Consider the following 11,022-nt stretch of genomic DNA (forward strand, 5'->3'; position numbering starts at 1 on the left):
CCCACTATTGGCGGTCAAAGTGGCCCAAACTCTGGATGACAATTGATGGGGATCAGGGGATTGCCCATTCTGTGCCTGTAAGAACTGATTTGTGCCAGAGAAACTCATCAAGTATAGGCGAAGAATAAAAAGCATTTGGGGGTAAATGTATTCATTGAGAAGGGTTCTTCCAAATTGCTTCTAAGTTTTCTTAATGAAAAGTAACGCTTGCAGCAATCAACGGCTTTTTGACGGATTACAAACCTGGGTAGGACTATGGGGCTGCATTTAAAAGCGCCCCAGCCTTAGCATGGGGGCAACTTGCTCACAAAAGTGTAGGAACGAGGGTCAGGCCGCAAAATACAAAGCTGAGGTTTGATGCGTGTAGGAGTAATGAAAGGTGCATTAATTTATTAACATGGTGCGCGCAGGAAAAGTGAAAGAACAGCCCGGTGTAAGAAGAATCATTAACTCTCTACCCCAGGGACCCACCCAAGGCTCGCCATTTACATCAAAATAGTTATTGTATCTTTAGAGAGAGAGAGAAAAATCCCGCAGCAGAAACAGTCCGTGTAAGAGGTGGAGGACAGGAGAGAGAGGAAAGAAAAAAGAAAAGAAAAGAAAAGAAAAGAAAAGAAAAGAAAAGAAAAGAAAAGAAAAGAAAAGAAAAGAAAAGAAAAGAAAAGAAAAGAAAAGAAAAGAAAAGAAAAGAAAAGAAAAGAAAAGAAAAGAAAAGAAAAGAAAAGAAAAGAAAAGAAAAGAAAAGAAAAGAAAAGAAAAGAAAAGAGAAAAGAAGAAAAGAGAAGAGAAAAGAGAGAGAAGAAAAAAGAAAAGAAAAGAAAAGAAAAGAAAAGAAAAGAAAAGAAAAGAAAAGAAAAGAAAAGAAAAGAAAAGAAAAGAAAAGAAAAGAAAAGAAAAGAAAAGAAAAGAAAAGAAAAGAAAAGAAAAGAGAAAAGAGAAAAGAGAAAAGAAAAGCAAAAGAAGAGGAGGTGTCAGTGGAGGTACAGGGCCGGAGGGAAGGGGTAGAGGCGCGGCGGCCCGGCCCCATCCTCGGCCCCGGCCCCGGCCCCATCCCGGGCCCCGCCGAGCCCCTTCGCCCCCGCTGCCGGCGGTCTCCCCGGGCGCGGTGCGGGCGGCGCGCGGAGCCGGTCCCGCCGCGGGGCGCTGGGCAGCGCCGAGCGGCCACGGCGGTGGGGCCCGGGGCCCGGCACCCTCGCCGCGCCCTCCCCCCGAAGTGTGGCTTTGGGCGTTTAAACATCGATTTTGTTAATTAGTCTAATCATTAAGGGCCGGGGAGAGCGGCCCGGGGAGGGGGCCGGGCGGGAGGCGGCTTTCAACGGGAAAGGAAGGCTTTGTCCCGGGCTGGGTTAGCGCTCCGCCGGCCCGGGCTGGGCTGCATTTCGCTTTTCGTGGGTCTTTTTTATTTCTTTTTTTTTTTTTTTTTTTTTTCGTATTTTTCTTAAGCGGTCGAAGGACACAATGAGAACGGCCCCGAAGTGAAAAGGGTTAGACCGGCAAGGGGAGCCGGGAGGAATCTCCAGCCATTCCCCGCCTTCCCTTCCAACCCGAAAGGCTGGAATATTAACTTTTTTCCCCCTGCATCTTGTCAATGCTATCATGGCTTTGATGGGAGGGTCTTCAAGGTGGCACATTTCTGAACTTAACCCCTTTTCAAACTAACTCTCTACCTCCCTTGTTAGTGCCCAGCTCTGAACTTCTGAAGAGTATTTTTGTGTGAGTCAGGGTTCATTCACTCGGGGGCTTTTGTAGGACTTTCTTCCTTTCAGCCCTCAGTGTGTTACACCAATTAAAGGACGACGTGCTGTAAATGTAATGGGCCGAGCAGTGATTGTTTTTGACAAGCAACAAAACACATAGATCCACCCCTTAGATTAGGCCGTTGAAGGGAGGTTCATGCCGGTCAGTTTACTGAATAGTTCATGAACTGTAATTCTGAGGGCTTGTGTGAAAGAAAATGTCTCTGCCTTTCTTTTTTTTTTTTTTTTTTTTTTCCCCCCCTCTAAAAAGAAGAAACACCAAGCATCTAGGGGGAAGGGGATGGCTGGGAGGGTGAGGGGAGTTGGAGGAGAGCAGAGGTGGCTTTGTCTTGTCATTTAGAAAGAAAAAAAAAAAAGAAGCTAACAGTCAAGCCACTTTATGTCACTAAACACGTCAGCCTCCTTTGCAGAGATGCTCCTCTCCGTACATCTTTATAGGCAGCCTTGAGCTAATAACCTGCTAACTGCTCCCATCCACACGGTATTTTTACCTGGGCCAGGACCCTTGTAGCTGGACTAAGAAGCCTTGGTAACTCTGAGTTCATTTCACAGGAGGAAGAAAATGTGGATTGGAGTTGAACCTTTGAGGAACAGAAAGCACAAGAAATACCATCATATCATATAATGGGCCTGATCCTGTTCCTCTTCAGCTCAGTAGGGAAAGCAAAGGGAGTAAACCCTCTATAACCTGAACAGAAGCTGAGTCAAAGGGGATTGGGAGATGGAAAATGATCCTTCCCCAAATGCCCAAGGGCCAAGAGGGTGCTGGGCTTGTGGGTTTTTTAAGTCAAAGCAACCTGGATATTCCCAGGGAAGGGGTATGCACAGTTACAGGCTGTGGAAAGAGGGGGAAGACAGACATGGATGTTTCTTCTTGAAAGGAAGTGAGTTCCTGCAGCCTTTCCAATGAAGATTATCCTGGGCACGTCACATTCTCTTTAATCCCAGAGGCATCTGCGGTCCTGCAGCTGCACAGGTACCACGTGCGGGTTTCTGAAGGGCACCACAATAGTGCAGCTCTGTTGAGATGAGGTGGGAGCAGATACAGCACAGAAATGTCTTCAGAGCCCTTTGGGAGAGGGGTATGCCTTAGTGTGTGACCCGAAAGCCAGCCTGCGAGGCGGTGTCTGGGAAGGAAGCTACCTTCGGAGCTCCTGCTGAAGAAACTCAGTGTGATCTGCACTCTGCTTTTGCCTGGGCATCATTTCACCCCTGAATTGATAAGCTAAATAATCCATCTTGCTTTCAGATGTGCTGTTTCTCTAGACATTTTTTAGTGATTCCTAGAGTTTGCTAAACCCCTGTTAATTACTGCAGGGCCTCAGCAAACCCCGATGACACTTGTGGAAATGATGGGGCTAGCTGCCTCGAGAAGATCCAGAATTACTGCCGTGCAATAACCGAATCGCAGCTGTCTGGGCCTAGGCAGCAGCACACAGCAAATTTTTCTAACTCTTCTTCCCTTCAGTTCTATACAATGGGACCTAATTCCTGCAACACTTTTTTTGGATGCAGCAAGTTGTTTACACTGGTAATAAGCATACTGTATGTGCTGTAAAATTTGTACTTGTTACTGCAGGAGATTAATGAATATGTGAATCACAGCTGAGGAGTTTAACTCTCATTGACTTCATTATGCAGAAGGTATCAGGAAACAAAAAGGCACGCGTGCTAACTCGTAAACAGAAGTACATCAGTAATTTTAGTCTGCAGGCCCCACTAGAGCAGACTTTACATCTGCTCCCCCAAAAGGACCGTGTATCGCTCACCCTGGCACACTGACCGTGGTCATTCGAGGCCACAAATGCCACGGGAGACTGGGACGCTGCATAGACGATGGGCAGATATGAAAAGGGAGCTGTCTGACTCGGGGTTGTGAAATCTGCTCCCGAGGGAAGCAGATCAGAGCAGGGTGCAGGTCAGTGAGGACCGAGAAATGCTGCACACTGTGTGCCTTTGCAAAGGAAAAGATCTCCACTTGATATGTGTTCGATTAATAACAGTCCAAAATGCTGCAAAATATTGTGGCATGCACAGAAATACGTGAAAGAGCCTCCTCCTCTATTTCCCACCCTTCTCAGCAGCAGGGAGGGGAGAAAGCTCCACCTGGTAAAATGATGTGGAGGTATTTCTGCAGACAGAGGCTTCCTGAAGAATTTCTTCTTGTTGTTCCTTTCTAACTAGGTCTTCCCAAAAGACTTAACCTGGGAAAGCTAAGGAAATTATCTTTTTTTCAGGTTGGGAGAGAATATTCAAAACAGCCAAGTAAAACAAGTTATAAATTTGTAAACATTTCTGTCATGCAAGCGGCCCGTTCTGGTTGCATAGCAGTAGGGCGATTCTCATTTGGGAGAGAAAGCATAACCCACGCAGGGGTTGCCAGTTGTACGTAACGTAGCCGTCCTAAGCCCGTGCCAAACAACCTTTCTGCTATGCCAAACCATCCCAGATTTTGTGTAAATTTATTACACCAAGCACACAGCAGCTGTTTAATTGCAGAGAATTTAGGACAGGAAGTGAAGAATAAATCTGCATCCAATTGAATCCGCAGCATGTAATTATCTGGAGCACAAATGGGTAAATAACTAAAACTAATGTGTCTAGGAAAATAAAAGCACACATATAGACACATATTTGTGTGGGGAATGGAAGTGTGTTTCATTCAAGTAAAATGACTCACTCGCAGCATTCCCTTGATCTGGCTCCAAGTGTTTGCGGCGTGCCTTGCGATTCTCGCCTGAAGAGTGCTACATGACTTCAAAGCACGGTAACTTTTTTCCAGGTGTTACAGAGTATTTTACAGCAGCAGATCCTCATGATCTCATGACTCAGAATAGTAGGCAGGAGGAAATTAGCCTGTCAATTAATCACAGAAATTAGCGGAGATTTGTGCCGTATCAGACTGGCTGTACTCTCTTCCAAAGGATGTAGAGGAATGAGCAGAGGCATTCACTTTTACCAGTGAAGAAAAGACTCTGTGGCTTCCACTGAACTGGAGAAAAAAACAGCTGGGAAGGATTCATTTTTATGTATCCCCTCTCAGACAGAAGTACAGCATTTTTTACACTTCCTGCAATTCTGAACTTTTCCCAAGGAGAGCAGAGAAGGAGTGTGAGTGTGTTTTCTCAGAACAGGTTTTAATTTTTGCCAATTGCTGTGAAAATTCGTATTTGAAAACAGATCAGTTAAAAAGTGTACACTCAATGAAGGCAGATGGGCTGCAGTAAGCTGCCCCCCAAAAATGTGGGGAGAGCATTCTGGCTAGTAGATAGATGATTGGCAAGTAATGTAATCTCCTGGGGAGACGGGTTTCAGATCTCCTCCCCGAATCGATGTCAAAAGCACCGTCCTGCTTATCCAAGTTAATAGGGTGTGAATACAACACTGGGTAGCTGCATGCAGCAGCACAGCTATAGTCTGAAAAATCTGTAACCAAGGTTTACTCGTAAATGCAGTATCCAGAAAGAGTGCCTACTAATCCGCTCCCTGCATTTTTCTTCTTCTCCTCTACATAATTTTCCACAGCTTGCATAACCATTTGGACGCTCATGTTAATGCCGTATACCCATTCCCAAAGCTATGAGCCAGTTTTGCAGTTTCTTAATTCCCAGGATTTCTCAGACAACCCACTGCAGGGGAAAAAAAATTTCTGCTGAACTAATCATACACATTCCTTTTGCTGGCAGAGTTTATTAAAGATTTTTAATTTTTAATTTTTTTTTAATGGAGGTATTTTTTGGAGATGAAGTAAATGGAGAGGATCAAAGCAATTTTTCATTACTGGGTGGCTGAATGATGGTTAGTGAGACTAGAGGAGATTGACTGTTTTGTAGAGAGATTAGCAGAATTCACATCGCCGCTGAATGAAAGGTGGAGGAGGCAGAAACCCTAAACAAGTGAATTCAATTACTTCTGAAAGGAATAGAGTAAATGAGGATTCTCTCTTTGGGTTTGCTCCAGGAAATATTTCTGAAAAGTTTGTTGAAGAATACCAGTCATCCAAACCCTAATTTTGCTATTATGTAAAAACTCCTAGCTCCATGGCAGCTTGTGATTTGGAAACGCTTCCCTTATTTTGTGTACACCGTTGGCATGTCACCTCTTCATTTAATTTCAGTCTCAAATTACAGCTTGTTTGCACATGTGGCAAGGGTTTCAAAAGGAATATAAACCTGATCCCAAGCCCACCGGAGTTAAAGAACAGATCCTCCTCTGCTTCCCTGCATAACATTGGGCGGTACGCTGGGGTGTGATTGCTGGCGCTGGGAGGGATGCTGTGCTCTGAGCTCTGGCATGTGCTGGCACAGCCTGTGACAGCCTAGAGTTCATGACCTGGAAAGTTTGGATTTTCAGTTTATTTGCTATGTGGTGATTTTGTAAGCAATATGGCACAGTAGGAAGTAACATTTTTTCCATAGGCTACTAAAGCAAGATCCATTGATTAAGAAGTAGCACGTTCTCGTTGCCAGCCTGTATCTCTGATGGGTCTCCCTGGAGCATCAGAGATCCCACAAGCACCAGCGCTCTCCCCTCTTTCCTGCTGCATTTGAGGGTGCTAAGCACAGAGGGTCTCCCAGCTTGCCTCCAGGCATTGCCAGTGGAAGGACTAGGAGCTGAGGCAGTGAATCCTACAGGGCTAGGTAACGAGGAGGTACTCCAGGGGCATCACAACCCTCATCCTCACGTGCCAGAAGGCATTGCTGAACAGAAACAGAGTGGAGAGATACTGACTTGCAGATGTTCCTTCCAAGCAGAGATTTTTCCTTTCCACATATGCTGCCCCCCTGTCATCCCCATCATGGTCTCTTAGCACTGCAAACCTGACATACCCCCAGTTCTTTCATACCTCCCCCCCTACCTCAATCTGGACCTGCCAACTTCTGTTCCCTCCAAGCATCCCTGGTGGGTACCACTGCCGCTCCCAGTTCCCCCCAGCTCATGGGACGCAGATCTGTATCTTGGGTCCTACCAACCCCCCTCTCAGTTCTGGATGCCATAGAAAAGCCTCACAGTCTCTCAGCAGTCAGTTACTGGGTGAGATGCTGTAGAGGATGCAGGGGGAAAACCGGTCTCTGCCATTGACTGTCTCCTAGGTCATGTCCTCAGTTTATCATATCCCCTCCCAGTCTTCCCCCTCATCCATTCCCACTGCAGCAGGTGGGGTTACATTTCATTCACTCCAACATAACTATGCATTTTGGCTGCATATTCTGGAGGTGTAGACAGGGTCTGATGTCAATCAGAACAAGGTAACCTTTGAGAATCCATCTCAGGTTTTTTCTTTCCCTCTCTGAAAAAGTAAACAATATTTCCCTTTTTCCTGAAACTGAGTTTAATGTTTTATGCACACCTCAGAGCTGGCAGAAGTCAGGATGGTGGCTCCTCTCTGCAGCAGAGTATAAGAGAACTTCCCTAACCGAGTGTGTTGGGTTGACCTCAGGTGCAGGAGAAGGTGGCAAAGGATGGCTGTGTGAGGAGCTATCTTCCCAACTATTTCCAAGGTCTGCTCTTGGAGGATGTGTTGTGCTCTTCTCCCAACTCCTACATTGAAAAGCAACACCCAGAAAACCAAGTTGCTGGGAAAAACAGCTCACTTTTAGCAGAGCAGAAGAGCACAGAAGAGCCGAATCTGCAGCTGGGGGGAACGGGTGTTGTTCCATGAAAGTAAATGAAGCTATGCTGATTTCTCCCAGCTGATGACATGACCTACAGTCGTAGCTGTATAATGTGTGCTGTATATGTGTGCTGTGTACAACCATGTAGCAGACTCTCTCCCTCATCGGGGACATTCCTGATGATTGCAGAAGGAGTTCAGGAGACCAAAAGAAAGTCTTGGGCTTTCTTTCTACATCCCTTCTCTAATAAAGCCTTAACCAGCTTCTTCCTTACTCCTGTATGTCCGGTCTATCCCAACAGCTTTATTATTGCAAAGAGCACATTTCTTACTAAATTTCTTACACTTTTTTCTAGTGCTTTACTCAGCACTAATAGTTTGCCTAAGATTTTTTTAATTCTCCAAATACCTGGCAGTTCCAAAACTCTTGTGTAGCTCAGAACTGAGCTATGAGGTATTTCAGATCATCAGCTTGTACCAGAACAACCACCAGATTTTACAGCATTTTCTCTTTAATCTCTTTATCACAATGGCAGTTCTTCAGTACTCATGGATAAGTACATTTACCAATAGATTTTCTAGTTACCTGACATGCTACGTCCAAGGCAGAGTCCTTGGGAAGTATCTACATTTCTCTGACATATCTGATCCTATGACCAGTAGCATTCAGGGCACCCCCCAGAAGCCTTTGCACCTGAACACGTTATGGAAGTAGAGAGACAATCTTCTCTTCCAGAGTACCTCTCCTGAGCAATCTGGATCAGGGCAACATTTGCAACCAACTTCCACCAGGCAGCTGGGACAAGGTATCTGTGTGCCTTTCTTATTCTGGGACACAGCTGTGGCTACAAAACCCCACCATTTCTCCCATTTCCAGGCAAACTGCCTCTCTGAACTCCTGTTTACAAAGTCTCTGGGCTGCTTAGACCATTGTTGATATTAGATCTTTATGAAGCTTTATGAATTAAATATTAAATCTTCAACTTCACAAATCCCTTGTGTTCTTATTTCAGAGCAGCCTCTAGTCTACAGGGACTAGTACCCGAGCCTACACGAAAGGGGTTTAACATTGGATCTACCAAGACAAAAGCAACCCTAATTCTGAAAGTGGTTGAGTCTCACACACCACTGCAGTTGGTGTCTCTTTCTCACCCAGATTGTGTCGTGTCTCTGCAACACTGGCAAATCCACAAATAAGCTCTTCGTAGTAAATTCAGAGCCCCACAAACCTCTGCACATCTGTGACTGCCTGGGAAATTGCCCAGCCCTGTGCACAGCCATATTTTTCTTTTTGTTAGGGAAAACTCTCTCTCATCGGGTTGTGTGTCCATGAGAAGGTGCTTCTTTTCAGAGTAACTCTCATTTCAGGAAGCTTAAGTTCAGTGGCAGCCTTGATCTGATCCCAGGCTGGTTGTAAATGCAGTCTTTCTTACCAGCAGTCTCCGAGTGTGCCCAGAGCCATCTCAGCACAGCAGACAGGCTGAGAGGGACCTATTTTGCAGTGACCGCTTCCAAGATCACTCGGTGTCAGCCAGAAGCCGGCACTTTCAAGTGCTGCCTACTGACGCAGTAGAAATGCTGTCTCCTGCCTTTCACCCCTGCTCTTTGCTTCCACTGCCACTTGCCAATTCTTCTTAAAACCAAGTATGGAAACCAGACTGAAACGCCGCAATATCCAAGGTGTTATCGGTTCACAACAGCAGTTGCACCTACTATGGCATTATTTCTTTCAGCATGTTCTGCTGTACTGCACACACTATCGTCTCCCTTAACCAGACCTGTGGATGACATCCAAGTTACTGCTGAAGGCACCTTTAGGTCTTCAGCAGTCTGTACAATGCCTTCTCCCCATACAGTGTGGGGCAGTTTAATGGGTCACTGCCTCTAAAGATGAGCCTTGAGGCTTCATTATGAAGTAAAACCAGTGACTTCAGGACTCGGAGGAACCATCCTTGAACCCTTACCAGAAGCACAGCTTCATAGTCTTTTCCATTAAGTAAAGCCATTAAAAGACATCCTGACTCAGTGCTCACCCTTTCTCTGTTTGCTGCCTATAACTCACAACTGCACAGTTACCATATGCTCTGGCTGTGACTGTGTTAGCAAGCACTTTGACTCAATGGAGGACTGAAAAAATTATTGGCCTCCAAATCTACACTGCATGCAGCCTGAGGGGTTTCCTTTGTACAACATTTAGTCAGCTTCTCTGGAACAAACACCCCACCACACAAGTGGACGGGATGCTTGGAGCATGTTTGGTGGGCATCTGAGCTTCCCAAGTAGTGTTCTCAGAAGACAAACTCATACACACTAGAGCTGCTCTATCACTGAGCCAACCTGCAGCAAGTGGGGGTCATCACAAGATTAGCTTCAAAGCTGCACTGCTCCTCCAAAGCAACCTGCTTATGCAGGCGCTCCCCCTGATGCACAGCAGCATTCACTGCCAAGCTTTCCCAGATCTCAAGGCACATCTTGGATCCTCCCCAGCTCTCTTTTACTAGCAGAGTACGGACTGTTATGATGCCTTCTTCTCTTATAAGCAAGGTCACTCATGCCCTACAGATCAGATACTTTCAGCTCATCTACTACATCTGTGCAACATCTGCAAGGGTGCCAGCCTAGACCCCACTGTTCAGACACTGGCCTTTCACACCAAGCTGTGGAGCAGGCTGCATGGTCTCCACCATGGTCTCTCCTCACCTCAGCCCGTGCCCACGGTATGCTTAGCTGGTGCCCACTGTCCCCAGAGCTGGTAACTCCCACACATTTGGCCACAGCCAACCCACCAGCCTAAGATGGCTAGGTCAGCAGCTCTGATACCTGTACTTTCACGCTTTGACTTTCAGGCCAATAAGCTGCAACTTTTCCCCTTCAAATCTGGGCAAGAGCTTTGGTTTCACCAGTTACTCCATTTTGGCTACACTCCAGGCTATCCTTATTGTGGTATTTCCCTACCTGACCCCCTTAAATAAGCAGTTAATCGGGCTTCTTCCACTGCAAGCATTTCCATTACACAAACCGATCATATAATTTCTTCTAATCCCTCAGAAGCATCATCAGGAGGATTCCCGTCCTGCACATCAGACTCTCGCTCATACTCACCCTGTCAGCAGCACTGGGCTCCTGTCTCTCTCCCCGCAGTGATGTCCCCCTTTGGTGTACAGCTGCACCCGAGCCCCGTGGCAAATTCCAGCATCTCTCAGAACGTCTCTGGCCTCCTTTTGCAGATCTTTGCAGGCCAGGGCCAGCTGAATCCCTCTAAACTGGTCCATTGCCAAAGCATCTTGGCAGCCCTTGCTGGAGGGATGCCGGGAGAGAAGGCTCCTCAGGTTCCCCCCCAGCTTAGGTAGATTCTTCCCTTCTCTTCTCTGAGATCCCTGCTGAGCCCCAGCCTACCGGGCTGGTTTCTGGCTTCGGACTGTGTATCCCGGTTTGGAAATGGAGTGGACAACTGAGCCTTTTTTTGCATGTAATGCTTCAGACCTGTTTGGTTCCTGGGAAACACTGTTGCTGTCCATCTTCTCTGCCATTGATTTGGTCTACACATTAAATGTTGACAAAAAAGTTCCGGGCTTACCTCCTCAGATCATTCACTGCAATTTTTTTGCCAGTTTCTTATATACTGGGACAGTTTGTTTGACTTCCTCCCTT

At 46.3% G+C, this 11,022-nt stretch overlaps 1 long non-coding RNA gene across 1 annotated transcript; it reads right to left on the reverse strand.

Moving 5' to 3' along the window:
* Positions 1–635: 635 nt before the first annotated feature.
* On the reverse strand, positions 636–10,593 carry LOC142601266 (uncharacterized). Its single transcript, XR_012834869.1, has 3 exons — positions 10,474–10,593; positions 4,438–4,613; positions 636–2,338 (listed from the first exon to the last, which is right to left on the reverse strand). It is a non-coding gene; the product is annotated as an uncharacterized LOC142601266 (long non-coding RNA).
* Positions 10,594–11,022: the final 429 nt, after the last annotated feature.

The sequence above is a fragment of the Balearica regulorum genome, chromosome 3 (genome assembly GCF_011004875.1).
Source record: "Balearica regulorum gibbericeps isolate bBalReg1 chromosome 3, bBalReg1.pri, whole genome shotgun sequence".
Lineage (NCBI taxonomy): Eukaryota > Metazoa > Chordata > Aves > Gruiformes > Gruidae > Balearica > Balearica regulorum.